This window comes from Asparagus officinalis, chromosome 5 (genome assembly GCF_001876935.1).
Source record: "Asparagus officinalis chromosome 5, Aspof.V1, whole genome shotgun sequence".
NCBI classification, from domain to species: Eukaryota; Viridiplantae; Streptophyta; class Magnoliopsida; order Asparagales; family Asparagaceae; genus Asparagus; species Asparagus officinalis.
In genome coordinates this window covers 101,204,339-101,210,248 of record NC_033798.1, presented here as the reverse complement: position 1 = coordinate 101,210,248, position 5,910 = coordinate 101,204,339, and positions in this window count along the sequence as shown.

Here is a 5,910-nt window from a genome sequence, read left to right as displayed (position 1 = left end):
AACCGAACCCAAAGAGGTGGGTTTGGATGGCTCCGTCTCGTCGAGATAGTCGATTTTCATATATAATTCGTCCAATTCCGACGTACGGTTTGAAAGTTACGGCCGTTTCTTCGAAACATGTTATTTTCTTCGACCAGGCCCGCATTTGGGCTTGCGATTGTCCCACTTTGACATAAACATGTCTGCTGTGTGTTCTACATCAGTCCCCCCTGCTTGAAAAGAGCTCGACCCCGAGCTTACACTTGCATGAACAGCTGTTTCTGGTGGGTAATACTCAAACAAATCTGCAACATTAAAACTAGGAGAAATACCCAAATCTGTAGGAAGGTCAACCACATAAGCGTTGTCGTTAATCTTCTTCAGTATTTTGCATGGACCATACTTCTTATTCTTCAGCTTGTTGTAAGTAACCACGGGAAAACGTTCTTTTCGCAGAAACACCATCACCATGTCTCCTTCTTCAAACACCTTCCTCCTTCTGTGTTGATCAGCTTAAGCCTTCCATACACAATTGTAAAGGGTGCCTTGCATGTAGTCCGACTCTCCATACAGTTGTAGGCAAATTCAGCATGTGCCAAAGCAAGATCCCATTGTTTTGGTCGATCGCCAGAAATAGATCTAAGAAGATTGCCGAGGGTGCGATTGACCACTTCAGTTTGGCCATCCGTTTGGGGGTGATAGGCAGTACTGAACTTGAGAGAAGTGTTGAATCTCTGCCACAAAGTCTTCCAAAAGTGTGATAAGAACTTAGAATCACTATCGGATGTGATGGACTTTGGCACTCCATGAAGACGAACTATCTCCCGAAAGAAAAGATTAGCAATGTTGCTCGCATCCGCAGTCTTCTTGCATGGAATAAAGTGCGCCATCTTTGAAAACCTATCAACCACAACAAAAATAGAATCCATACCTCGTTGGGTTCTAGGCAGTCCCAACACAAAGTCCATGGAAATATCATGCCACGGCGCATCAGGAACTGGTAAGGGTGTATACAATCCTGTATTCTGAGACTGTCCCTTAGCAACTTGACAAATTGGACAACGCCGCACATATCTTTCTGCTCCCTTCTTCAACTGAGGCCAATAATATCGTTCTTCAATGGCTGCAATTATCTTATCACGTCCCAAATGTCCTCCTAGTCCGCCAGCATGAAGGTCTCGAATTATCTGCTCTCTTAGCGAACTCTGGGGTATGCACAATTGATGACCATGAAATAGATAACCATCCTGAATATGAAAGCCTTTAACTGATCTATTTTGAAGACAGTCATCCCAAATCTTCTTAAAATCGTCATCCTCCGCATACAGCTCCTTAAGATACTCAAACGCAACCACTTCAGCCTTCAAAGTTACCAACAATCCAGCCCTCCTACTGAGTGCATCTGCAACCTTATTCTGCTGCCCGGATTTATGCTTCAAAACGAAGGTGAAACGCTGCAGATATGCAATCCAACGAGCATGCATACGGTTGATGGTAGTATGACTATTAAGGGTCTTCAAGGCCTGATGATCAGTGTGAAGCAAAAACTCTCTCGAGATCAAATAGTGCTCCCAATGCTTTAAAGACTGAACTATGGCATATAATTCCAGCTCATATGTGGTTCACTTCTGCCGAGCTTCGCTTAGTTTCTCACTGTAAAAGGCAACTGGACGCCCTTCCTGAGATAAAACACCACCAATTCCTATGATGGACGCATCACAATCAACTTCAAAGACTTTTTGAAAATCTGGAAGTGCAAGCACATGTGCGGTGGACAACTTCTCCTTGATCAGTGCAAAGCTACGATCTGCTTCTTCCCCCCAATTAAACTTTCCTTTCTTCATGCATTCAGTTATAGGTGCTACAATGCTGCTGAAATTTCTTACAAATCTCCTATAGAATGTTGCTAGGCCATGAAAACTACGAACTTCGCTAACAGTCTTCGGGGTAGGCCAATCTCTAATAGCGCGAACCTTCTCTTTATCAACATGAATACCCTCTGCACTAACAACAAAGCCTAGAAACACGAGGCTACTGGTCATGAAGTTGCACTTCTTCAGATTAATGTACAACTTATTCTCCTGCAAAACTGTTAGTACCTCCCTCAAGTGGTCCAGATGTGCAGCCCCACTCTGGCTATAAATCAGGATATCATCAAAGTAAACTATGACGAACTTGCCGATAAAGGGTTTTAATACCTGATTCATCAATCGCATGAAAGTGCTAGGGGCATTAGAAAGACCAAAAGGCATGACTAACCACTCGTACAGGCCTTCTTTTGTCTTGAAAGCAGTCTTCCACTCATCTCCTTCCCTAATCCGAATCTGATGATAGCCGCTCTTGAGATCTATCTTGGAGAACACCTTTGAACCAGATAACATGTCTAGCATGTCTTCCAAGCGTGGAATAGGAAATCTGTACTTCACCGTAATCTTGTTGATAGCCCTACTGTCCACACACATACGCCACTCTCCGTTCTTCTTTGGGACTAGTAGTGCTTGCACTGCACAAGGACTCATGCTAGGTCGTATAAGGCCCTTCTGGATGAGATCATCCACCTGCTTCTGCAAAATCTCTCCTTCCTTCGGACTCATCCTATAGTGTGGCAGATTTGGTAGTCGGGATCCAGGGATAAGGTCGATCTGATGTTGAACGTCCCTAAGCATGGGTAATTCAGAAGGAAGATCATCAGGCATAACTGCATCAAACTGTTGTAAGAGGGTCTGTACTTCATGTGGAGTTTCGACAGTGGCAGACTCCTCTTTTCCCGAAACTACAAGGGCATAAATCTCATCAGATTACTTCACATCTTTCATAAAGTCTTCATTGTCAACGACCAAGAAATTCTTCTTTTCAGCCACAATGGTTTTGACAGGTCCCTTCTCGGTTAGAGGCTTGAGCACAATTCGGCGACCATCCTTCTTAAAGATGTAGACGTTATCTTTCCCTCTATGCGTGGCATCAACATCAAACTGCCAAGGTCTGCCTAACAACATATGACATGCATCCATCTCTACTACATCGCACAATGCCTCATCCACATAAGTTCGGCCAATGGAAAAGGATACCCGACACACTTCATCAACCTGTACGTCATTACCCTTGCGAATCCAGCCGATCTTGTAAGGAGCGGGATGCTTTTCCGTCTTCAGCCCTAACTTCTCCACCATGCGCCGAGATACAATATTCTCGCTGCTCCCACTATCAATGATGACATCGCAGATCTTCTGTTGCACCGTACATCTCGTTCGAAAGATATTATGCCTCTGTGGTGGTTCTTCTGCCTTTGGAGCCAACAATAGTCGCCGCACAACACATGAGAGTTGTTCCCCATCATCAGCATCCAACCCATCATCATAGTCTTCAACATCGTCTCAGTCTGTATCCTCATCTTCATGATCCACCATGTTCACAGTACCTCTTTTAGGGCACTGATTGGAACGATGACCAGACTGTCCGCATCTATAACACTTGATCGGGTCAGGTTTGGCATAAGGGTTCGTTGGAGTAGGCTTCTTCGCTGCAGTCGTCGCTGGCCCCTTGCCCTTTTCTGTCGTAGAATCTTGATCAGGAACAGTTTGAGACTGTTTATTCCCACCACGATTAAAGTTCGTGCGCGAACCGTCAGAAGCTGCCCACGATCCTTTACTATTTCGTCCAAGCTGTCGCTCCACCTTCTCGGCTAGGCTAACTGTGTCTGCCAATGTATAGGTCTGCTGCAAAGATACATGATCCTGAATCGCTATCCTTAATCCCCTAATGTATCGAGACATCTGCTGCGCCTCGCTCTCGTGTAAATTGTTGCGGGATGACAGTCGATAGAACTCCTGCGTATACTCATCCACGGTTCTTCCACCTTGCCTACAATTCTGATACTGCCCAAATAAAACTTGTTCATAATCACTTGGTAAGAAACAGGCTCTCAGTAGCTTCTTCATCTTTTCCCACCTATCGACCTTCAGCTTTCCTTGACGAGATCGATTCAGACAAACAGACTCCCACCAAGCCGAAGCTCCACCTTTGAGTCTGTAAGCCACCAATTTAACCTTACGTTCTTCAGGGATCTCCATATACTCAAAGAACCTCTCTACTTCTGCAATCCAGTCGAGAAACTCTTCAATATGAAGTTGCCCGTTGAAAGATGGCAGATCCATCTTCATCTAGAAACCTCCAGCGTCATAATTATCCCTTTGTCGTCGGTCTCTACGATAAACACCGCGGCGTGGGGGTGCATAGTGATCTTCCTCGCTGTCGGAATCTTCATACGGAGTCGGTTCACGTCGTTGGCGACCATCAACGCGATTTCGATCTCCTGCAATCTCCAGACGCTCTACTACCGCTGCTATTCGCTCCATGACAGTCTTCATCTGATTGACATCGGCTTTTAGCATGTCGAACTCAATTCAAGAAGGCTCTGATACCAATTGACGCAGCGCAGAAGTTGTAACCTCGGAATCCACCAAGGGTGTTCTCTGAATCCACAAAGAACGATCTTCGAATCCACGAAGAAATATTGAGGAAAAACAAAATTTTATTAATCAAAAGTTATGCCTCTTAGGCTTACAAGACTCTTCTTAAATAGAAAAAGAAACAAGACTCCTACACGGACTCTAATTCCTACAAGGACTCTCAACTTACCAAAAATGGTAAAGAATTCCTAAAACATTAAAACTCCTAAAAAGACTCCTTATGAATAGGAAAGTCCACCGGTCAAATCTGAGATCAAATCGGATTTGTTTCCTAAACAAAACAGACTCCTAAATTATTACTAAAAATAGTAAAAACGGACAAAATTGTAATTATCTCTCAAACCGTAAGGAATTTGGCGAATCTGAGAACGCAAACCGAACCCGAAGGGGTGGGTTTGGATGGCTCCGTCTCGTCGAGATAGTCGATTTTCATATATAATTCGTCCAATTCCGACGTACGGTTTGAAAGTTACGGCCGTTTCTTCGAAACATGTTATTTTCTTCGACCAGGCCCGCATTTGGGCTTGCGACTGTCCCACTTTGACATAAACATGTCTGCCAGGCCCGCATTTGGGCTTGCGACTGTCCCACTTTGACATAAACATGTCTGCTGTGTGTTCTACATCAAGGTTGAGATAAAATGCTAATCTAATAATTTAGACCTTCTTTTAATTAATAGGTGGGTAAATTTCCTTATCCCACCCATTTTCTTAACTAGGTATTAGAAAAATAAATTCCATGATTTACATTGTAGACCCTCAAGTTCCGAAACTTCCCGGTATAAGCGGACCTCAATTCAAGTTGCTTTTCGCTTTTAACATCCAAGTCTCAGTTGATGAAAAAGAAGGAGAAAAGGAAAAGAAATTCCAACCCTGAAAATTTCTTTTTCGTATGCAAATTTTCTTAAATAAGAAAGTAGATTTTGAGTGGGAAAGGTTATCATACATGGGACCTAATTAATAAGCAAAACCATTGATTTAGCTAATGAAACCCTTTGAGCCAGAATTCTCCTATCATGAACAACACCTTTGAATGGTTATCCAATCAACAAGTTCAACGGAATGCTATTTCTCTTGATTCAAATAAGTTCTCATAATAAACAAAACCAACGAATGCTATTTCTCTTTATAACTTTGTGTTATGGTAATGGTAAATGATCGGATCCTACAATGTCCGCTTACTTTATGATTTCCCTATAGAGGCCTTAAAGAGTGAGTTTCATACAACATCAAAAACTTAAATAATCCTTTTTCAGGAAGGAAAAACTTGGGAGTTTTGATCAACTTTGTCGAATTATTTGGAATATTTTTTTAAGGAAAAAAATGAGTATGATTAACTTTGTCAAATTATTTGGATTATTAACCCAATATCTTTTGAAAGGGGGGAAGATGAATATGAGCATTCTATCTAACTAACCATCAACTTTCTTGACAACTCATTCATGGGGCATATTCTATCACAA